Raw genomic sequence first — 25978 nt, 5'->3', positions numbered from 1 at the left:
TCTCACTAGACAGAATCCAAATGCAACAATCATGAACAAAACAAGTAAAACAAAACAGTTCAACATGCTCAAACTTATATGCATCACTAGTAGTGAAGCAACATCTCAATTTAAACATACCAGCCCTTTAAAAAGCTCCATTTGACCCCTCCTAAACGTATTCTTCAACATCCACTGCAGGTTCACAAAGGAAATGAAGATACCATAACGGAGAAAATATATTGCTCCTCAACGAATCATTAACACACAAGCTAAAATCAACAATACGATTTTGCATAATTAACTTCTTGTATTTTATTGAAGTGAACACCATTCAATCAATGATTTTTACCTCAGTGATAAATATATGAACTCACTGGACATCAGTAGTCCTCTTAAAATCACCATTCAAACCACCACATAGAGCACAGTTCATACCACAACTTGGCATACCATGGCTAGCTACATTTGGATGCCTCATGCCTTGGAGTTGGTATTGCTAGTTTAAAGCTTCACATGGCTGACAATACCATCCTCCAAAAGAATTCCTTAAAATACCATAGTAATCTTGGTGAACTGCTACCTGCAATATAATGTTGACATGAAAATTTTAAGATACCCACTATAATCCACTATAACAATACTGCAGTAAATAGAAAAATAAAATTAAAATAGAGGAAGGAATAACTAGATTACTGAGTAGTAATTGCAAACATAAATCGTGTTTCATCGAGTAGATTCTGGCAATCTACAAATATCGCACAAAATATATTCTTCTCTTGGTGAGATAGATGACACCTCGTAACAATCAAAATTCCTTTCCAATGGAACTTTTGCAACAAGGGACCGGGACATTGTCTCTTTAGCTCGCAACATTGTCTAAGAAGAAGAGCTTGGGCATCCAACAGTAATGTTCTCTTTATACAATCAGAGAAATATTACCAGACAGCTAAATGTATCAAAGGAAGGATGATGAATCGTGTGCTAAGCGAGTTCTGTGACACAAAAGTTTAACAACGTTAAAACTGCATTCACTAAAATTTAAATAAAAACCTAGAACAAAGACTTCTAAAAAAAATCTCAAATTTAGATGATTCAGGGTTAGGTCAAAACATGCATGTTATTTAACGCATTGTAGAAATAACATTTTGGATGTAATGGAGTCATCAAAGATGGGGTCAGTGATTTCTAAACATAGTTATAATTGTAATTTATGAAACAAACGAACAACGTATATTTAATATTTTCCTAGGCACTTAAAATTGTATTTTATGAAATGAACAAACAACATACATTTACCATTTTCATAGGCACTTATATGCCTAAAATATTAATAACTACCAGTGCTCCTACATGACACAATTATTTGATATTGACCACTTCACATTTTAAAAAATATGAGATTCAATTAAGACGTGCCATAATTTTGTCCATGACAAGAATGCCACTTAAAAATGAATAAATATTTGAAAAATACATTCTTCAATATCAAACCATATAATCCATTGCCCACTATTCTATGGCATCAGATCAGTTCTAGAACAAAGATGAATCCAAGTAAACCTCAGCTGTCTTGGTTGAAACAGAGAACCAACTACATCGTACAATCTTAACTATCAATCAAAGACAAAGTACAACGTTTAGACCCTATACTGGAACTAACTAGAAAACAATATGCTTAAAGCCGCTCCCTCTCAAATATTATTATCTACAGATGATACAAACTAATCTGAGATATTCTTGGCCCTCATATGTGTTTTTAGTTCCTCATTTGCTGCTAACGAACACTAACAGGGGTTTTAGCAATTTACACCACATTGTTGTGTGTTTGATGATGATCATGTGTTCGATGTGAAAGGATCTATCCTCACCCAAAGCAGGGAGAATATGGACGCAAGAAGAATTGAACAAACAATAACTATTGTTGGTTTTCGGTTCTGGTGACCCATTAATCCCTTGAGGAATGGATAAAGATGAACAATAACCCACAGAGAGAAAAACAATTTTCCAAACAATGGACCCTAAGATTGATAACCACTATTTATAGCTTGGGAAACACCTGCTACTACACCAACAAGATTTACCACAAGAAAAGTAGTTGGAGGGATGAGAAGACCACTCACCAGGAAATTCACCATCCTCATCTGAAGACTTTGATGTGATAATAAATTTTGGGTCAATCCCTGCTAGAACTTCCAATAACTCTTGAAAGACGGAAAATAGACGTGCTGATACACCTTCAATAACCCAAAATTGATCATTCCTCCACCATTCATCGATGCCAAATGTACTCCAGCGTAGCTCTAGAATAGCAGTTGTAAAAAAAGGAAATATAATATGAAGAACACACTTGTAAAGTTTCTAATCTGCATATCAAAATAAATATAAAAATCAGGGGAAAAATGTGAAGAATTGTATAAGAAAAAAATCTAAAAAAATCTAAACGACAGGTTGCATTAGAGGTGAGTAAATCTTGACAAGGTTAAGGCCAGTAAGGGTTGACAATCTTACCTCATGAATGATAAACTTCCCTGTAAGAAGACAAATAGCTGGCAAGGTACAATATGCAACCAGTGGGAGGGATGTGAGAGGATAAACTATGGTATTGATGTATGCTAGCCTCTGCAATTGGTGTAGCCATACCAAATTGGACAATGCCTGCTCAGTAAAATTTCAACAGAACCAAGGGCCCATCAGAGCACTTGATTCGAATGATCTGAAAGATTGATTGGTGCAAATCCCTTTAATGCAGGACGTGCAGGCATGCAGTATATTGAAATCCAGCCTTGAGCATGCATTTTAAACCCAATCAAAATATCTTCTGTGACAGAACCATAAATCCACCCACTCTGCACAAAATATGAGAACCCATTCATATTAGATATTTGCTTCAAGAACAGTTTCCTGGTGCTTGGTTTCCTAAATAAAATGTTGCTTATTCTAAAGAGAATTTATGCACATTCACGAAAAATGTTTATACAACTTTACTATAGAAAAAACTAATTCGATGAACTAAAAAAAAAAATCAACAACATCATCAAATAGATGCAGATCCACCTCTACTCATACCTCTTTTCCCCATTCTGAATTGTCTTCATATCCACAATGGATAAAATGAATGACTTCTTTCAATAAAGAAGCAAGATTTGCAGATTGTGGAAGACCACCATTTTCCATGAGGGTAGATTGTCAAATCTTTTCTCTAAGCTCCTTTGGGACATGAGAAATGATTTCTCATCATCAAATCCTGCATTATGCAATTTCAAAGAAGGTTGAGGGCAAAAAATGTTTAAGGGTAAATGAGTTTTCAAAAAATAAAAATCACTGGTTTGGACTTGGACTCATCTTCAACAACCTCTTCTATGTCTTCCAAACTAAGTATGGGTATAGTAGATTCAGTTTGCTTGGTTCTCTTCTTATCAACATCATACCTTTTGTTTTCTTTTCTCCTCTTCTTTCTAGATCCCTAGCAACATCTCATGAAGCACGTTGGTTCAAGATCCTTCTCAATGAGAACTAGATCATAACCATAGAGTGATTGTCTATTAAAACAACACCCTGTACCCACATAAACAGGCCCTTGGATACCATCGAAACGTCTCAAGTTGATCTACAAAGATTTCAGAATTAATATGCCAAGCTGAAATTATATGAAAATTGCATAATTGCATATAAGAAAACATTTTGGGTGTTCATAATTTCTTACATCAAAGAACACAGTGTTATGATCAATCGTGTCGATCAATGCCATCAAATCTTGAAGGAAACTGTACACAGCAAGTTTTCTTCCCAAGAACTCAATCCATTAGAAAACACATTGCCTAACGAATAGCTTTGTTGTTGTTTATATAATGAAGGTTCAACAGAAAGAGGCCATTTGTGAGGACAACAGACACTCGGTCCTAAGTGGAGCAATGGATAGAAATCATTAGCGTCAGCATAATAATTAATGAATTTGATATGAGGAAATCAGAAGAAAAAGAGATATGTGTACAGAGCTAGGAATATACCAATGCATTAGTTGCACCGACTTTCTTGTGGTGTTGGAAACCAGGCCTCTTTTCATGGGATACATAAACTAACCATGGCAATTCATTACCATCATTGTCAACTCCCCCACTGTTACCTAATAATACCTCAAGCTGAAAGTGAAAAAATTAGTAGTACTAATTTATGTTACTTGCAACATATTTATAAGAATGTTAACAAAAGGGAGAGAAAATTATGATACTGCATATAGACTACAAAGGAAAGATAAGACTCTAGGGTAAAATATGAGTATCTCATAATTGGATCATCCCACGATGGTCTCCAGTGTTGTTGCCTAGCCATGGAGTTCCATCTTGCATGGTCCATCCCTCTTCTAGCACTTTTTGTGCTTTGGCCACAAGATCATTAATCCGGATCTTGTACTCTTCATATTCCCTTTGATATTGGCACAAAGATGGAAGATGTCAAGGGCAAGAAAAACCAATAAACCAACAGAAGTAGCTCTTACATTTGGATACTTTATTGTGCACTTTCCTTCATTTCTCTCCGCTCTTTAACAAAGGAAGGTTTTACTTTATCCTTCAAATAATCAATCTTCTGGGCAAAGTAGAATTCTGGAGCCTTGAGCTCGATACTGTATCTTTTGTAAAATGGCACCCACTTCCTTGCGAATTCTGAAGTTTCTAAAAGGGTTTCAAAAGTCAACATTGTTGCTCCATCATTAGAAACATAGCTTGAAACTCTATCGACAGGATAATCCACGATAAGGATAGACAGAACAATATTTGCTGTGACAAGAGGAGGCTCCTTTAGAGGGTCCACTGTACTAACAAAAATATCAACACCAGTCAACTGAGATGGCTCTCCTTCTCTATCAAACCAGTCAAAGCTTCAAAATTCCATATTTCTACTGTATACTTTTACTATGCAGAATTTACGAATCTGTGTTCATTTCTTTTGTTTAACATCCTCACTAAAAAGACTCAGAAAAATTCCTTCAGAATTCTATATTTCTACTGGAGACTTTTAATATGCATTATATAGGCAAGAAAGATAAAATATTCTTGTAGGAAAGAAAAATAAAACCAAGGGAAAGGGATTGAGCAGCTCCACACACCCTCTTGGCTTCAATGTGGTAATGATTCATTGCAAAGACACAGCTCGACAGAAGATTCAACAATCACTTCTACTAGCTTCTTATCACTTCTCACTTAATGTGTATAGCTCGAAACAGAGGAAATAATCAAAAATTGTGAAACATCTCTATTAATTTCAGCAGAGATTAAAAATTTTTGAAACAACATTTTATTAATTTCACCACAGACTACAATTTTTTGGCTCTAGTTGGGAAAAGACTTGGTGAGCAGGAAGGGGCTAGAAGTTAAAATCAAAATTGTCTTTTGTTAATATATATATATATATATATATATATATATATATATATATATATATCAAAGTGAGTCTATGTGCAATGGAGAAGGTTGTACTTTATCCTTCAAATAATCAATCTTTTGGGCAAAGTAGAATTCTGGAGCCCTGGGCTCGATACTGTATTTTTTGTAAAATGGCACCCACTTCCTTGCGAATTCTGAAGTTTCTGAAAGGGTTTCAAAAGTCAACATTGCTGCTCCATCATCAGAAACATAGCTTGAAACTTTATAGACAGGATAATCCACGACAAGGATAGACAGAACAATATTCGTTGTGACAAGAGGAGGCTCCTTTAGAGGGTCCATTGTACTGACAAAAATATCAATTCCGGCCAACTGAGATGGCTCTCCTTCTCTGTCAAACCTGTCAAAGCTTCAAAATTCCATATATCTACTGTATACTTTTACTATGTAGAATTTACGAATCTATGTTCATTTCTCTTGTTTAACATCCTCACTAAAAAGACTCAGAAAAATTCCTTCAAAATTCCATATTTCTACTGCAGACTTTTACTATGCAGCATGTAGGCAAGCAAGATAAAAAATGCTTAAAGGAAAGAAAAAGAAAACCAAGGGAAAGGGATTAAGCATCTCCACATGCCCTCTTGGCTTCAATGTGGTAATGATTCATTGCAAATACAAAGCTCCGCAGTAGATTCAAAAATCACTTCTACTAGCTTCTTATCACTTCTCACTTACTGTGTATAGCTCGAAACAAAGGAAATAATCAAAGATTGTGAAACATCTTTATTATTTTGAGCAGAGATTACAAATTTTTGAAACAACATTTAATTAATTTCACCACAGATTACAATTTTTTGGCTCTGCTTGGGAAAAGACTTGGTGAGTAGGAGGGGGCTAGAAGTTAAAATCGAAATTGTCTTTTGTTTATATATATATATATATATATATATATATATATATATATAGATATAAAAGTGTGTTTATGTGCACTGGAGAATTTTTGTGGTGTAATAAGCCATTTTTACATAATTTTTATGAAAATTTTCATAAAAATGATTTGATTATTTTTTTAATTGTAAATGGGAAATAACTAATCTTTTAATAATATTAAAATCAAACCCTATTAAGACAACAAAACTATTAAAACTATTAATTAAATAGCATGAAATTTAATGTAACATGTTAAAATTTAAGTAATATAACATGAATCTAATGAATGGCTGTCTCTGGACTTTTGCGTTGATTATTGTTTTTTTTTAATTTTGATTTTTATTATGTAAAATTAGTTTTTAATTATATATATGGATTTATATTTTAGAAAATCTTCTAAATTTCCAGAGCACTTGAATTTTAGAGAATTTTCAACTCAAACATGTGATTTTAATAAATTTCTAAAAAATTCTAAACAACTTAAACCAATCAAATATGCAAGAAAAATCTAAAAACAAATATGCATAACAAAAAATAAAATAAAATAAAATAAAATAAAATTACAAGGCTTAATAAATTAATCAACTATAAAAAAAATTAACTAAACTAAACCAAAATATATTTTATATTTATATTTGTTATGAAGTTTAAAACTAGTTTCCTCAGCATCTAAGGCCTAATAAATTAATCAACTATATAAAAAAAGTTAGTAAACTAAACCGAAATATATTTTATATTTATATTTGTTATGTATTAACTAAACCAAAATATATTTATATTTATATTTGTTATGAATTTTAAAACTAGTGATGGATATTGACACTATAATGAGGGTGGTAGAATTTGTAAATCAGCTAACCACTAAGGGAATTAGTAAAAAATAATTAACTCAGCTGTTTTTGGAATTTAGTGGAGTCCCTGAATTTGCATAAGAAACCTCAGTAATTCTCTTTTACCGGAAAGTTGACAGTTAAGGCAATTATACCTACCTGTTTCTTTTGGAAAAGAAAAAAAAGATAGGACGTTGTCAAAAAGGGGGGAAGGAAAAGATTTCTTGAGCTGGAGAGACCAGTGGAAATCTATAAAGAAAAATGCAGAGAGATTTTGTGAATAATTCTGGGTTGGACCAAGAGTCCTCAAGCCAGTGAATTATTGTGAAAAATTGTTGACTCTGTGACTGCTCTAGAACTGAGGAGCACGGTGGAGAAGACTGGGCGTAATAGGTAGTTTCTTGTTAGAAGGGTAGAGTGGTCCCTTTTGTAAATTTGTGGTCAAGATAACAACAGATAACAAAAAATAACAACAGATAAAATATATGCGAATATTTTCTCAGATGAAGATAGATTAAATATTTCTCGAGGAAATTTCTTATGTCTATGTATTTGATAGATTAAATATTTCTTGGTTAAATATTTATGTACTTGATATAATTTTTAGAACAACAAACTTTCCAAAAGATTGAAAATCTAGTTAAATTTTCCAGAAGTTTAACTAGCTGAAATGTTATTCTGTGTTTTTTTCTTGAAAATAAATGTTTATCAATGATTGATGATATTTTAAATAAATAATAATAACAAATATAAATTTAAAAAAAAAAATTGCAACTCTCATAGCTTAGAAAAAATAATATCCCTAATCAAAACATGTAGAAACATTCGTTTTACTGAATTGGCCACTATGGTTACGTTGGAGTTTCAGTAGAAAGCCATGCCATTTTTCACCACACACATGAAAGAGGTTTGAAATGAGATACTACATAATTACTTACAATTGGTTTGGATTTTATCAAGACAGTCAAACTCATCAGATACTCACCAACATCTTTTTAAAGCTTAAAATTACAAAAAAATAATTTAGAATTTAGAAATATATATATTCTCAATATAACCTGCATTTCAACTGACCTGATCCTGTTGCAGACACTCCAACTTCAGTCTATATAGTTTAATGTATTTTCTTCGAGCATTCCTATACTTAGACAACCCATTGTCAAACTCAATGCTACAAGCAAAGAAAATGATAAGCAAGTAAAATTAGAACGGTCTCCATAGTCATTCTCAGTGCTCCGGAATTCAAATAAGAAGGGCAACTTAACAATTTCCTTGGAAATGGTATTAAATAAGGGAGAAATATAACAACAGACACATGAAAGAATGGAATAGAATAAATAGGATTATCATTTAAAAGCTAGACATGCAAAATATGGAATAACCCGACAGCGAGATGATGATAAGTGTGGCTATGAGTAGTAATTCACCATGTATCAGTAAATAAGTATGTTAAAATTTTGCAACCTTATGGTCAGCACAGTGTGGTTATTCTTTCTGATAATTTTAGCCTCTGTGTTTAGATTCATAGAAGAAGCATATCCAACCAATAACTATAGCACATAAAATGTGTCATTCTAGAAATCAAAATAAGCCACCAACACCATTGGGTTTCAAACAAACAACTTCCATAAGTAGAACAAAAGATGAGTTTGTTGATCCATACAGGCGTGATCCAAAGTAAATCCAAGAAGTGCGACGCAGAAAGCACATCAGCGAGGACTGCATTTATAGCATACTGCCACCACATTCTTTGCCAGCGAACACCAATTCTAGCCAAAATATATTGAGTCCAAGGTCTAAATGGGCCATACCTAACAAGTACACAACCAACTAATATTCTTTAGCCAAAAATAGACATTTTGTGAACATAAACAATCCCAACAATCCCTTTTCGAGAATGCAAGCATTCTCTTAATCATACTTTGCAAAAATGAAAATGAAAAACAAAAAGAATTAGAAAGATTGGTTACAAGATAAATAGATTGGTTACAAGATAAATGACTTGTGGAAGAAAGCAACCAGCGCATTACCATGTATCCATGAAGCCTAAAATATGTGTATTATATTCAGATGTAAGAAAACAATAATCGTATATCACAAACTAGTAAAGCCACAGATGAAAATATCATACCAACATAGGTACCAAAGATAACAATAAGTTCAAAGCAGATCAGAATAATATCTCCATATTAATTAAAGAAGATAGTAATATAGTTCAAACAAACTACAACTACTCGCACTCAACAAAACCCTTTTCTAGAATGGGATCTAGAACCACACAAGAAAAAGTTCTAGTTGCTGCCATTGTTAGTCAAAGTGATGCAGAGGAGCTCAGACAATGCATCAGCCTATAGGCCATGAGCTCCTCTGTATAGGAAACAGTAATTTCATCACGAGTTCTTAAAAATGATTCTTTGCTACAAAATTCAACAGGACAAAAGCTCAATTTGTCAAAGAACGAGAATCTAGTTAAATTTTCGAGAAGTTTAACTAGCTGAAATGTTATTTTGTGTTCTTTTCTTGAAAATAAATGTTTATCTATGATTGATTGTATTTTAAATTCATTTAGTCAAAAAATTATCATACTTAGGAATGATCTGTAGCGGCACTGAGTACCTGAGGAAAGGGGTTTATGGGAGACTGTAAACAACAAAGATCCAAAAGTTTTGTTGAAACAACAAAGTTGGTAGACTCCCTGTAAGTAAGCCTCTATAGTACCATAAACTCACAAAGTGCATTGGATGACCAGAAAAAAATCACCTGTGGGTAATTTACACCAAATTAGTCATCAATCCGGGTTAGTTACTGACAGCCAAGGAATAGTCCAGAGACAGGGGAAAATAAACATAGATGAATAACTTATTTACGGTGGAAGGATGGAAAAAGGAAACTAATAGTTGTTAAAGCCAAAATGAAGATGTGTTGAAGCCTTCGAAATGATTAACTTGAGAATAAAAAACACACATTTTTCTGTGGTTTATTTATTTATGATAAATTAATTTCAAACAGAAAATAAGGGTTATCAAAACATAAGCTTGCCCTCCTTGTATCCTGTAACTGAAAAAAAAGAATATACAATTGACCTGGTAATTCTATATACATGGGGTCTTGAGCAAAGAAACTTGTAATTCACACAAACAAAAGAAAATAGAACCAATTATACAAAATATATATAAAACTTGGATTGAAACAAAAAAGAATTACAAAAAAATTTGAAGGAATGCACAGTTTTAGCCTTAGTACCAGAAAGCTTAACAGAATTCTTACATTTTCTAAAACCCACATCTTTATGATTGTAGATAAAATTGTTACACCAAAACAAGCCAAAATGTGCCATGCAACAAATTCAGGGAGCAAATTTCTCTAGAAAGATCTGATCAACTTATAGTATACATTAATAATACCAGCCGTAGATATTAAGGGATCATCGTCATACTCAGACAGAAGAACAAAGGAGGAAAATAAAAATAAAACCGTAAGGGCAAGATGAAACCCTAATATGTAGCCTACCGAATTTAACAACATTTGGCATTACAAACAACAAAGTGTGGCTAAATAGGTAAGAATAGGAAATACCTGGGAGCTGAAATAATAGCATCGAACCCTGCCTCCTCCCAGTCCCACCGAACTCAGTCCAAGAGAACCTGCAATTGAAAGGAATGACAGTAAAATGAGTAAGGAATAGTTAAAGGAAGTATATGTGTGAAATCATGGAGGAAAGCAGAAAAATATAAGGGATTTACCTGAGGGGAGTCAGTTATGTTGCCATAGAAGAGGAAGCACTTTTCAGGTTCCATCATTCCAACTGAGCTTAGCCCAAACTCAAATCTAAGAAAAACATATCATAAGGAATTGGGTTATTGTTGTAACCAAACTGGAACCCATTCTACTAAATTTCTTGCAGAAACATTGTACCTCTTCCATTCGAATCAATGTAAAGGAGAAATAAAGGCCAAATAAATATATCTGAATGACGAATTGCATAACTTTCTGTGTAAAAACCAGGAAACCAAACCCTCGACAGTGGAACCTCCTCCTTCGAACAGATGGAGTGCAAATGACTGACTGTAGCAGGGAATGGGGTAGTTGGTTACCCTAAATCCCCTCCCATGCACCCAAGCTATGTGATTAAGGGTATGGAAATAAAAAACAATGATTATGACTAGGTGGAAGGGTTGTAGGTCAGCTTGGTTCCAGAAAAACTTAGAACGGGTAATGGTACACCTACGCATAATATTATGTAAATGAATCAGATACAAGTTGGGTTGGCAAAACATAGATCACCAAAATGAAAAATAATCCAAGTTCCAAACACAAAGTTACAAATTGTCAAGTTCAAGGCTATGCATTCAATATCACCAGGACTGAGACCTTAAGGAAAAATTCACATCAGTTAATCAAATCCAAGTACTTGATATAATAATTATTAATGTGTGGTAGTGGTTACGGAATAGTGGAATATGTAATGCTGTGTTAATTTTATTTAATGATTTTTTTCTTATGGTATCCCAAGTGGATGTTATAGCGAGGTTTGATATGTTGGTCGATATTTACGTTGTTTTCTATCATGTGTTAAGTTGATATTTTTGAGGTGGAGTTTCTTGTGCGAAAGTAATTGCATGTTTACTTAAACACATGATTCAAATAAAATTTAAAGAAATAGTGTTAGTATTTATTGAAGATGTTTATAAAAACAAACATGACAAAAAAATAATTAAAGAAATGATATTAGTATTCATTTAAGATGTTTTAAAAAACTAAATAGGAGGAAAATAATAATTTAAAAATTGTAAGCCTTAGCAAAATAATATTTCGAAAATATTATTTCTTTATTATTATGAGAAAAAAGAATAATGAAAGACCCTCCATAGTTAAAGAAAAAATGACATTAATATTTATTTATGAGTTTTTTTCATATTTATTTATGACCCTAAAAAAAAACCATGAGAAGAAGAATAATTATCATGAAAAGGGAAAAATTAATAAACCAAAAAGATAAAAAGTTAAAATATTTGTGTGGAAAATTCAAAATTATATATCTAATTTTCTCTTTGAAATTTATAATATTTAATATTTAATATTTAATAAATAAAAAAATTGTTGAGTCTATATGTTCATTGGATAGTCCAATATCCAATGTGAAGGCAATGTATAGAAAAACAATGTCGACTATAATAAAAATGAAAAAATGTTATGCTTATTTAATTAATTGTCCATATAACCTAATATAATTTCATGTAAAGTAATTAGAAGTACAAAAAAAATATGCAAGATATTTAATACGTGATATCAACTTCATATATATCTATATATAGAAAAAAATTGTTAAAAGAAAATATTTTAATGTTGTATAGAATGAAATATCCAATGTAGGTTATCAATAAAATATTTTAATATTAATTAATAGTGACATATATTTAAAAATATATCAATAACAAAAGATGAATTAGGTTGTTTTTTGCACTCTCAAATAAGTTTACACAATATGAAATTCGATCCTTATCTACTCAGGTTAGATCTGTGGTTAAGATGGATCTGTGCTAGTATAATTAGTCATATGAAATTTGATCCTTCTCTTCTCAAGTTAGATTTGTGGTTAAGATGGATCTATGCTGGTATAATTAGTCTTGAGTGAGAGAGAAATGGAATAATTAGGTATTAATGGAAAAATGTGCTAGGGATTTGGGTGAAAAATGATGATGGCTAGGGATTTGGCTGAAAAATATGAGGTCTCTCGTCACGATAAGGAATGCATCACCAAATGAAACACATAAAAATACATCGTAAATTTTGAAACACGTTTTGTGTTAGTTACTTCACAACGGCACTAGGAATTTGTACTTTAAAAAAAATGTATAAATAGAATTTTCCGAATCTTTAATGGGAAAACATTATTAAAATTATAGATAGATACTAAGATACGAAAATTTAGCATTTGAATATAACACATTTAAATAAATGTTTTTTACATTTACATATAATGTGGAAAATATGCACCCTTTTCATCTTCAACAATGAAACAACTCATTGCCCATACATCCACATGATCAACAATGTAACACATCAACATGGGTATTCGGTAGGCTAGCATAGTGTTTTTCTTTTCACATGAACACGAGTATCTGGTAGGCTAGCATAGTGTTTTTCGTTTCACATGAAAAGCCATCTTGTATCCCACATCTAGGGGAGAGATGTCTAATGTTGTGCAGGGACCAGTAATTTATATAGTACTAGTCCCACCAAACCACAAGTTGAGACTTGTGCCACCAATATTTAAACAAAAGTAAATGATATTAAGTGCAAATATGTTTTAATTTATGTCCAAAATTTCCCCAAACATTGACTGGGCCCACAACTATCCATAAATACTATCTTGATACTGAAGAGGAAAAATCATATAGACCGAACTAGAAAATAGATAAAACCATAAATCCTTCCAAAATGGTCTATTCTAGAAGTACAAAGTAGCAGTCATGTCAACCCCCACTCATGAGAACCGAAGCTATGCATCCCAAATAAATGTCCATACCTGCACATAATAAAAGTGAATTTATGTCAACCATAATTCCTGTGTTGTTCAACATTTAAACTCATTGTGTTCAATAAATGACACCCAACCCAATAACATTTAAACCCACTATGTTCAATAAATTACACCCAACTCAATAACTTCAATAAATGACACCCAACCCATTCTATTTCACATTAAAATAGATCAAAGCACATGGATCATCAAAAGACAAATTCCTAGCCATTGGATCACATCCAATTAAATCCAGATCACACATTCAAAAGGAAGCCTTTGCAATCCATGTCCTCCCTTGCCACCAATTAAATTTAAGTGCAAAAAACTATAAAAGAAGTTCAACCACTATGGAAGTTGCATGTTTAACATTCAAACTATTCATCGGCCCTGGAGATAGACCATCACAGAACATTTAACAGTATATTAGAATATCATAGTTAGTTTATCTCTATGTATTTACTTTTAAATAATGCATATGATATCTTGGGAAAATTAAAAAAAGTTTGGACACTGAATTGTTTGATCACAATTGCAACCTAAAAAGTTTCAAAATGCAGTAGATTTCCTAGTGTTCACAAATATGTATGTTTATTACTTCATCTCATAACTGAAATCTCACAAGAAAACGTGACACATATGTATCTAAGTTGGGGCAAGAGGAAATAAAGAAATTGAATTAGCCAAGAGTAAAAAAAATGCAACGATATAGTAGAAATAAAGGTTATTTTAGTGAACAATATAGTACCGATACCAACATCGTTCAACAACCTGGTAATTGGGTCTTTTGGCTAAAGTCTGAAAGAAGGAACCAGTGAAGTACGTTGGTCAATTGGAGGAGCACCAAGGACCACACTTTTTGTCAATGGCACCAAAACTACCATTGAAAGTACATCCAAGAGAAACCAACATACCATGGGGAAATAAAATATCCATCTTGCATATAAATAATATGTCTAGTAAAGACAAATAACATAGTGTGGAAGACAAATATCCACACAATCAAGTTAATCTATTGCGATAATTTGATAGTCATCCATATAGTCATCCAATATATTTCGTAGACTTGTGAGTAGAAATTTCATTAAAGGAGTCGAGAGGGGTCTCCCTTTGTAAACAAGCATCCGTAAGACAAGTCATGACCCTATGTCTAGCATGATTGAGTGGGTCATTGCACAAATCAAGACACAATTTTCTTACATGACGAAGTGGAGATAAGTTCTTATTAGTTAGAGGAAATTATAAGCATGCAAACATAAGACAAATAAATACACAAGCTTCTACTTGAATAAAGGATTTATATTATGTAACGCCCTCCTCCCACATTTACCCGTGATAATCGGTCCACCGGGGTAAACATGTGATGAAGAGTTACTATGATATGATTAAACTCCCTAAGTGCAGTTAAGGAAGTGGAACCGACTAACCAAATCTTTACAGACCTCCCTCAGGTGCTACAAGACCCCCAGGAACCAATCCACTGGTCTTGGCGCCCAACCCTTGAGTTAACCTAGCCTTTCAACCCTATCCTACATCACTTGGTCTATGTGACACTATACCCTACATCACTACAAAAATGACACTTCAAGTGATACATGTAGCCATTATTTCACGGAAGTTAACTTTTAAAGTGATAATATCTCTCTCTCTCTGTGTTTTGAGATAAGTTGACTGTATCGCTTCGATAACACTCAAGGTGTTGGGTTCATCTCAAGTGATACCCATAGTCATTATCGTAAGGAAGTTAACTTTTAAAGTGATAATATTTATCTCTCCCTTTGTGTGTTTCCAAAGAAGTTGACCACATCACTTGGTAACACTCAAGGTGTTGGGTTTGTTAGAGATGATATTAGAGAAAATTACAACATTATCCTAGTGTTGGAAATAATTAGGCTTAAAGGTTAAAAGTTGCTATGGTTTTTGTTATGGTGATGACTTGTAACTAAAGACTAAATTGATTGCATTACAACAATGAAGAAAAGACATAAGCATGTGATAAGAGTACAAATGAAGTTATAATATTGACAAGGTTGACATCACAAATGGTTATTTTGATTATTTGAAGGTTAGTGCTTCATTTCATTAAAATGATACTGCAAGTACCAAAAACAACAACATGAGATAGGATTGGTGCATGGAATCCACCATCCAAGACACCTTCATTTCAACATTTGCATGACCTCTAGTCTATTCCAATTCGCTTGCATGAGGATAAGTTTGATATATCAATGGACTAATCAATATGTGAGCTTGTATTGAGTCCAATAAATGCATGAAATCAGAATTGACACCTCCAATGGGGTGGGTTTAGAGATTCCCATATAGGCTGTGATGCCTTATGGGAGTGGATTAGGTCTAGCTTTGTTTTAAATCTTGATTGCATGAAGACAAGATTGAAGGGTTAATAAAACTGGAGAGTTGATAAGTGTGAAAAAGCTTTTGTTTTCTCTATTTGGATAGTTCCACATCATATAACTTGTTGAACAAGAATGGAATATCCCCATAATGGTATTTTGTTCCAGTAAGTGCTCTACTTAATGGATAAGTGTTACAAGAATCAAAATATGACATTTTCTCAGCATACTTGGTTGAAGTTTGGTTGTCAAGCTAAAGTAGAGGAGAGGTTGTGCACCCTACTAAGAAATTTGAAGTTGCAACTAAATCTGAAGGTAGTCACTGGTTTTCCTCAGGAGAAGAATAAGAAGACCAACAAGTGTCTTGTTCCTTATACACCACACCAACATGCACATAACCATCTGGCCCTCTTTAGTGTTTCCATGGTTATGGTGAGTGTTTTCATGGTTATAGGTAGCATTTAATGCTTATAAACTAATGCTAGCATTAGTTTCAAAGCTTCGAAATATGAATCAATAAATGAATGGAAAAAAGATATTGTATGAATAATATCAATGATATGGTTTGTCTACCTTGGGAAGAGGCCAAATAAGACCATCAATTATCTTATTGGTCCTCAAAGTTAAATTGATAAATTGACAAGTTGAGAACAACAATCATTTTATGAACATGGTAAAGTTCATAAGAACTTTGGATTAATATGCACAACTACATTCTATGTTGCACTACATTCTTTAGAATCAGACAGTTTAGTAGAGAACTAGTCACTTTGGTGTTTTAAGGTTAGTTCAATACAAGACCAACCTTAGCCAATCTGAACCACCAAATTAGACTAGTACGACTCTAAAACCATTGGGACCAACCAATTCCACTAGTTGTAGGTTAGTTCCAATAAGAGTGTGCCCTTCTCATCTTCCTCTCAAGTCATTTTGTTGGATCCTTTCAAGAATGGTGATTTGGAGAGTGCCATAAACTTTCGAACTGTTGTGAGCACCTAAGATCATAAGTAGTTAAGCCTTGACAGACAAGAATTTTCGAGGAACTAGTACAGACATCCCAAAACATATTTAATGAGGACGTGCATGCAAGGAACTATTACAGACCTCCCAATATAGTTAGTGAGGACGTGCATGACCAAAAAGTAAAAAAAAAAATTATCAACCCTCAAAAACCTTGCCCAAAACATTGAAGTGTGGTGCAAAACAAACTGCTGGTAGGCTATTAATTCTACCAACAATCATTCCCTCTCCAATTTCACAAGAAGCTCCTACTCAAGCTACCTCTTCCACTATGGTTACTGTAAGTTTTTGAAACTGTGTGAGCTACAAGAAATTAAAACTTCCTCAGAATCTCCACCAACCTTAGGGAACTCAACTTCTCTGCATGCCCTAACTATCTTGGGTAGATTGATCAGTTAACTAGATGATCACTGAGTTTGATTGTAGTCCCACTTCTTAAATGACCTTCCACTAGTTCCTCCAAAAGTTAGAACTAGTTTAACTGACAACAACCTGAGATAATTGACCTTTATTGCTACAAAATAGCAATCACATATGGAGAACTGAACACTAACTCCTCCAACTCGAATTTACTAAGTAAACTACGTGACACAAGCTGACCTTTATTCCTACAAACTAGTAATCACATATGGAGAACTGAACTCTAACTCCTCCAACTCGAATTTACTAAGTAAACTATGTGACAGAAGCCATGTCACACAAGTTAAAATCATTCAAGTTGTCTGTTGATGTGGAAATATGAATTTTTTCAATTTAATCAAGGAAAAATCAAATTGAGAATTTCTTGCTGCATTTTTCAACACATAGTTCACTATAATGTATTACTTTCACTATGAACTTGGCATAGTTCACATGTTAAGTTCATAAGGTTTTGGGCTGATGTGGTTCTATGTGTTGTGTATATAAATAATAGGTGTCCATCTCACGCTATCAGAAACAAGGCTCCCTATGAAATGTGGTATGGCCACATTCCTTCAGTGAGGCATCTCAGGGTTTTTGGTTCCTCCTGTTATGCCTTGATACCTAAGGAACAAATAAAAAAAACTTAGTGCAAGGAGCCACAAATGTATCTTCTTTGGATACTCATACCTCCAAATAATACCATCTCTATGATAAAGTGAATAAGAAGTTTATAATATATCTAGAGATGTGATCTTTCTTGAGTCTTCCGAGATTGACAATGTTGTTGAGTGGTAGTGTAATTGTTTGGATAGATTTTAACATGCAAAGTATTTTCAAGAGTTTTATAGTGAGATTCTACATCTCCTTCTCTGAGCTCTATACTTTCTATGAAGAGCCTTGAATAAATCAGTTGAAGTAAATTCCTTCCCCTGCTTTGTTAGGAAAGAGCTAAGAGACTACTGGCAGTAGGTAGCCAAATCTGACAAGTAGTGAGGGTACATGTAAGATACAAAGCAAGGATTAATGCAAAGGAATGTACTGACTATATGCATATCATCAAACATATTGCATCCCACTTAGGATTCCTTGCATCATGCCTGGTTAGTCATAAGATCATGTTGGTAACAACCTCTGTAGCTTAAATAAACAAATGGTAATACTCTTCATCTTCTAAGTTATGTAATAAACAAGTGAAAGGGAGAAAGACATGAAGAGGAAACACATGGAATGACTTTTAGTTCTTTCAACCATGCATGTCATTGAAGACAGAATGATTCGACAATGATAAGAAACATTTTAAGCTACATTGAGAGGTGTATTTCAAAAGATGTGCTTTGTTTTCCATACCTAGCCTCCAAAGGGTTATGCATCAGATGGATTCTTCATGTGGTACTGATATTCTCTCATACAATCGGTTTCTTGTTATTCTTATTTTTCTCCTTAGCTCCTTGAGAGTCATCTATCATGTCATCATTCTTCATGGCCCCTGAGAGACATAATTGTGTAGTTTCAGCGGGCAATTACTGTTGCGGGATGAGGCCTTGGGGGGACACATTTACATAGTTTTAGGATGCAAGCCACTGCTATGGGATGAGGCCCTAGGAGGACACATCTATGAATTTTTAGGATGCAAGGTAGACTAGGTAGTCAAGGGACAAAACTACACAATTTCTTGAGACAGTGGGTTCCAACTAAGGGAAGGAGATTGGAGGAAATCACTTTGCAGTTTTGAATGCTAAGGGAGGTTGGAATTTTTGCACATTTCATAGTTCCAACAAGCAAGGGAAAGTCTTGAGGGTTACATATGTGAAGTGTAGAGTTCAGGAAAGTTGGATGAGGCTAGGTTGCTAAGGAAACTCCGAAATTTGGCTAAGTGTGGAATTAATGAAACTGATGTGAACAGTGATCAAACTTGACTATAATCACACACTTGAAAACTTAGAGATACAACATAGACCATCCAGAACATATAATACATACGTCTCTTAATGCAACAAGCTTTGTGGCAGCTTACAATAAGTGTGACTCTGATGATAGACTTTGGGAGGATAAATGCAACACTTGTGTAAGAGTGTGTGAAATGAGTGTGAAACACGTCAATGTGATGAGGACAACCCATTCTCATAAATATTTCCCCTTGAAGAAAATCAAACCTCCCTTTGCATGACAATCGATAACTCCCATGCCCAAAGATGACACGTTCTATGTAAATATAAAAGAATGAACGACTCTTAAGATTGAAAAGGGGAGCTTGAGATCATAAACTTACCAATAAGTGACTAAGGAACAATCGATCACAATATCCATAGTAGGTTCCGATATTTAAGTGCAGGCCAAAATTTTGGTGGGCGTTGCAGCTGCTACAATAGAGCCTTCACCTTCTTGCTAGCCTCTTTTTTAACCGGTGCCTTGAATTATATGAACTTGGATAATGTGTCATCTTTCTTCCACATGAAGAAGATCCAACACTTCCGTGAGAAGTCATCAATAAAAATGACAAAATATTTGTATATTGTAGTGGAGGTTGTCGAGAAAGGTCCATAAACATGATAGTGGATCCTTTCTAGGACTGCATGTGCTTTGTTGTCCCGATCATGGAATGTGGATTTTATGTACTTCCGCAACGTACATCCTTTGCATACTTTCGGGTTATGTTATATTCTTTACACGACTAGCCTACGTAGTTAACTGGGGGGTTAGAGGGAGGGCGGAGCCTGCGTTCATTGCGCCGATTGTGTAGCGGGGGGGGGTCACAGGGGGTTTGAGGCATACCTGTAACCCCACTTTGGTTTTGGACCCTATGTTAGGATGGGCAGACCCACCTATGGTTTTGTGCATGATTTTCGCACATGTTTTTGGATGTGATCGTTTTCGGTCCATGGTATTAGACGTGATGGTTTTCGGTCCATGGTATTGAATGCTTCGGCATGTATAAATATGTATTATAACATTGAAAGGAACATAATGAAAAAATCAAGCTGGTAGTCCCGGTTTTGGGATCCAGGGGAAAATCTCTGTGTATATGTGTTTTATGTGTTATGCTCTCGCATTGTTTATTTTCTGTGTTTTAGAATTCGTATATAGGTAATTTCTGTATCGGATTAAAACCTACACATACATCGTACTACTTAAGTGCTCCTTTAGGGAGGCTAGTGGTTATTTGTTGTATAATATTTGAGGTACCATGATGCAAATGGCCAAGTATTTTGTGCCAAATTTCATCGACATTGTGACCTGCACTTTCTCTGCCTTAGTGCTTAATGCAACATAGTCTTCCACATCTAGATTATACAGGTTCTTCACACGAACCCCAATCTTCTTCACTTGTCCCGTGGATATGTGTCTTATGAACACTTTTCCTTTGATTAATATTACTTCACAACCATGGTCTTAAAAAATTGCAACAAAGATGAGATTTTTCTTTAGGCCTAGAACAAACATGACATCCTTGAGCCTAATGTAGGATCATTCGACACTCTTAATCAAACAAGGAATCCAAAGCGGAGCAAGGAGGACGACGTGGACCATCGGAGTAAACATGGGACATTTCTATTAAAATAGAGCTAGTTTGATGGAATGGATATAGTATCTATAAGACTTATTTAATGTAATCTACCATATGTATGTATGCATGTAGAGAGAATTAGGGATAGTTGAGTGATTCATGGAGAGGATTTGATCGGATCATTTCAGTGATCCGATCCAATGTGTTTATAAATGATGAACCTATGTGTTCAATAGGAAAGAGTGAGAAAAAAGTAAATTTGTGAGAATAGAGTGATCAAAATGCAGTTGAAGGGGAATTTTCTCCCAAGGCTGAAATGCCTTAGATCTGTAATCATATCGTGTATAATATAAAGTGTGTTCAGTGTTGATATTGTGTGGATTTCTCTGTGTGTATATGTAATAATTCCTTTTCGTGTTATCTGTATATATATCTGATGATGGCTTAATTCCTGTGTTACGAAATTGTTGATCGACCATCGATCACTATAACGATCGATGGCGATCCATTGATTAACGAAAATATTGTTATATATGGTGTGTCGTGTGTAGATAGAGTCAGTGGCGGAACTATGTTTTAAGCACAAAATCCATCATGTGGCGGACGAATGAGAGAATGCACAAGATCCGTTGGATCTCAGAGATCAATGGTCCAGATCAAAATACAGAGGAACCTGAAGGAACCACCAGAACCATCTGATGGAATGGATCGATGGTCATCGCACGGTGGAAGAGCACGGAAGTTAATTCACAAAAAACAGTGGTTTCGCAACAATGGATGTGGTATTTTGGGCGAGCGAAAAGTGGTAAGTGATATTGAAGGGTCCAAATGTTTTATATTCAATAATATAGTCTCGAATAAAATCAACCATAGAAGAGTAGTTATAATCTACCTGTAAATGCAACATACTAAATACACCATTCCAAAATGATTTTTCTGAGGAGAATCAAAGAAATAGATGAGTCTGGCTATCCATCGCCTCCATACATAGTAAACAACAACCAGGCCCACTCTGTCCTTTACAACACATTGTCTCATGCCAAGATGAAGCCAAAAATATACATTTACTGATATTCTTAAGCAGAGAGAAAATATGAAGCCAATATACAGAGATTCTCTGAAGGACTGCTTGAACTAGAGTCAACTTGCCTCCTAGGGAGAGCCACCTCTGTGCCCATGATAAAAGTTTATAGTGGATTTTCTCTATAAGTAAACTCCAATCCTTAATTCCATAACAATTAGTTTGGAGCATAAATCTAATATTTTCAAAATATGCATCCAATGCAATGGAGATAACACCAAAATTATGACAAATCTCCAGTACTAATGCATCATCTCGGTAAGTAGAAATCATATGAGATTTATTATTATTCATAAAGAGTGCAGATAACGATCAAAAGATGTCAATCTACCAAATAGTAACACATCATCGACAAATATTAAAGGAGTAGCCGTGACTTGTCTACTACACAATTACATTTAATCCATCTACCTCCACACCTGCAACCAAAATTACTGCGCTTGTGAATTTTGTGACTAATTCTTCCACAATCCAATATTTTATCCTCAATGTCTTCTTCTTGCAAAAGTTTTCATAGATACTTTTAAGTAGGGATATTGTCTACCAACAAATATTTTGTAATTTTCCTCCACCATCCTTGTAGAAATTATGGTGTAGAGTTGCAACTACTTATGAAGTTTTAATCAAAATCACAAGACACAAACCTACTCTATTGCTCTCTCGAAGTTAATTCACATAAGTTAACATCATCCAAGTTGTCTGTTGATGTGGAAATTTGAATTTTTTCAATTTAATCAAGGAAAAATCAAATTGAGAATTTCTTGCTGCATTTTTCAACACATAGTTCATTGGAATGTATTACTTTCACTATGAACTTGGCATAGTTCACAATTTAAGTTCATAAGGTTTTGGGCTGATGTGGTTCTATGTGTTGTGTATATAAATAATAGGTGTCCAACTCTTGCTATTAGAAACAAGACTCCCTATGAAATGTGGTATGGCCACATTCCTTCAGTGAGGCATCACAGGGTTTTTGGTTCCTCATATTATGCCTTCATACCTAAGGAATAGATAAAAAAACTCAGTGCAAGGAATCACAAATGTATCTTCTTTGGGTACTCATACCTCCAAAGCATACCATCTCTATGATGAAGTGAATAAGAAGTTTATAATATCTAGAGATGTGATCTTTCTTGAGTCTTCCAAGATTGACAATGTTGTTGAGTGGTAGCTTAATTGTTTGGATATATTCGAACATGTAGAGTATTTTCAAGAGTTTGATAGTGAGATTCCACATCTCCTTCTCTTAGCTCTATAATTTCTATGAAGAGCCTTGAAGAAATCAGGTTGAAGGAAATTCCTTCACCTTCTTTGTCAGGAAAGAGCTAAGAGACTATTGGCAGCAGGTATCCAAATCTGACAAGCGGTGAGGGTACATGCAAGATACAAAGCAAGGATTAATGCAAAGGAGTAATGTAGAGGAGTGTACTGACTACATACATATCATCAAACATATTTCATCCCACTTAGGATGCCTTGCATCGTGCCTGATCAGTCATAAGATCATGTTGGTCACAGCCTCAGTAGCTTAAATAAACAAGTGGTAATACTCTTCATCTTCTAAGCTATGTAATAAACAAGTGAAAGGGAGCAAGACACGTAGATCAAACACATGGAATGAATTTCGGTTCTTGCAACCATGAATGTCATTGAAGACAGAATGATATGACAATGATAAGAAAACTTTTAAGCTACATTAAGAGGTGTATTTCAAAAGACGTGCTTTGTTTTCCATACCTAGCCTCCAAAGGGTTATGCATCAGATGGAGTCTTCATGCGGTCCTAATATTCTATCATACCTTGGGTTTCTTGGTCTGCTTATTTTTCTCCTCAACTCCTTGAGAGTCATCTATCATGTCATATTTCTTCATGGCCCATGAGAAACATAATTGTGTAGTTTCAATGGGCAGTGACTGTTGCGGGATGAGGCCTTGGGAGGACACATTTACACAGTTTTAGGATGTAAGGCACTACTTGGGACGAGGTCCTGGGAGGACACATCTATGCAATTTCATGATGCAAGGCAGACTGGGTAGTCAAGGGACAATAGTTTTTGGAGACAGTGGGTTCTGGATGAGGGAAGGACACTGGAGGAAACCACTGCGCTTTTTTGAATGGTAAGGGAGGTTGGGATTTCTGCACATTGCACGGTTCGAACAAGAAATGAAAAAGCTTGAGGGTTACATATGTGAAGTGTGTAGTTCAGGAAATTTAGATGAGGCTAGGTTGCTAAGGAAACTCTGAAATTTAGCTAAGTGTGGGATCAATGGAACTTATGTGAATAGTGATAAAACTTCACTATGATCACACACTTGAAAACTTATTGATACAACATAGACCATCCAGAACATATAACACATACTTCACATAATGCAGTAACCTTTGTGGTAGCTTACGGCAAGTGTGGCTTCGATTATAGACTTTGGGAGGATAAAGGCGACACTTGTCCAGAATGTCTTTTAGATCATGCCAATAACTATCCTTATCTCTGCAATGATTCAGCACATAGACGTTGTAGATGATAATGGCTTGCTGATCTGCTTTATTTTCCAGAGTTTTTTGATCCAGTTTTGATTTATTGTTTCCGAAATACAATTCCATATACCTTGATTCCAAATTGTTGCTATTCCTCCTGAGGCTTCTCTTGCCTCACTAATTCTTCCTTTATACTGTCTCTACTGCTCAATGACTTTATTCATTTCCTTGTGGTTTTGTTTTGTTTCTTGTAACATAATAATTCATGTCTTCCCAGAAATGATAAGATCCCTTAGTGCTGCTACCTTAGAGGGGTGCCTAAGTCCCGTGATGTTCCAAGATAATATTTTCATCATTAGATATGCGGTATGCGGGAAGCTGCTTGCCCCCCTTAGTCCTTGTTCATTTCTTTTTTGTCATGTTGCCCCACAATATAAGTTTCTATGGGTGTCTGCGTTCCCATTGCTATGTCCTTTTGTGCGTTCTCATCCCTGTGCTACTTAGCAGATTTCCTGCCTGGGCCAGGTTTCTTGGAGGGTTCACTAGAACCCCTCCGATCTTTAGATGAGCTTCTGGTGATTCTATTGAGGGGAGGATCAAGAAGATGCTGAGAGGAAATAGTAAGAGGCAATGAGGATTCAATAGTGTCTTGGCGTTGGCTTTCTGGGAGAGGGGTCTCCTGGGGATTAGGAGGAGAATGGGGGGATGAGGGGTATTCTTCCTCCAAAGATTCGAAGGGGTTTGATGTAGAGGGTAATGGCTGAGTCAAGATGGGAGGGGCTGAGAAGGATGTACCTTGGCTTTCTGGGGGAGGCTTTGGTTTTGGGACAGACTGTTTGGGGTTTGCTTTCTTTTTTCTTGAATTGTTCCCATGTGTCTTCACAGGCTTCAACATTTTCATTCATTTCATTTTCTTTTAGTTTACTACACCTATTAGCAAAATGACCATATTCAGGGCATACCTTACATTTTAACAGGATTTGTTTGTAGTCCAGCTGCTGAATATGGGTCCATTGGTCCGCTTTGATCTTGATTGCTTCCGGAAGGCCCTTTCCTAAGTCCACTTCAACACAGATCCTTGCACATGCGTGCATGTTGTCCTTTGGTTTGCATCTGTCGATGTATTTTCCGACAGCATTCCCAATGGATTTGACCGATTCATCTCCCCAGCGATGAAGAGGGAGATGGGGCAAGCGAACGCAAACTGGGATTGCATTAGGTATATCCATTTCTGGGTCAAAGTCAGGGGACCATCTGTTCAGATAGAGACCTCTCGAATCCATGAAGTAGGGACAATTTCTAAAGATGAGATTCCGGTCTTCTTTGGTTTCAAAGAGGAATGTGTAGTAACCCGTTCCACTGAATATTATTGCGATTTTTCCTTGCATGTTCGCATTCCAGTTGCGCTCCACCCATTTCTGTACAGCTCTAGGAGAGGGCCACATGCCAATAAATTTTCCAACCAGACCTCTCTCTGCTAGAGAGATCGCTACCT

General features: G+C 34.9%; 1 pseudogene; it reads right to left on the bottom strand.

Moving 5' to 3' along the window:
* Positions 1-1817: 1817 nt before the first annotated feature.
* On the bottom strand, positions 1818-25899 carry LOC149212574 (putative cellulose synthase A catalytic subunit 1 [UDP-forming]; annotated as a pseudogene).
* Between the last annotated feature and the right edge of the window lie 79 nt (positions 25900-25978).

The sequence above is a fragment of the Pinus tabuliformis genome, chromosome 1_1, assembly GCF_031772625.1.
Source record: "Pinus tabuliformis cultivar Carrire ecotype Pingquan chromosome 1_1, CPIR1, whole genome shotgun sequence".
NCBI lineage: Eukaryota > Viridiplantae > Streptophyta > Pinopsida > Pinales > Pinaceae > Pinus > Pinus tabuliformis.
The sequence above is the reverse complement of the archived record's forward strand: the minus strand, read 5'-3'. Positions and strand labels throughout refer to the sequence as shown.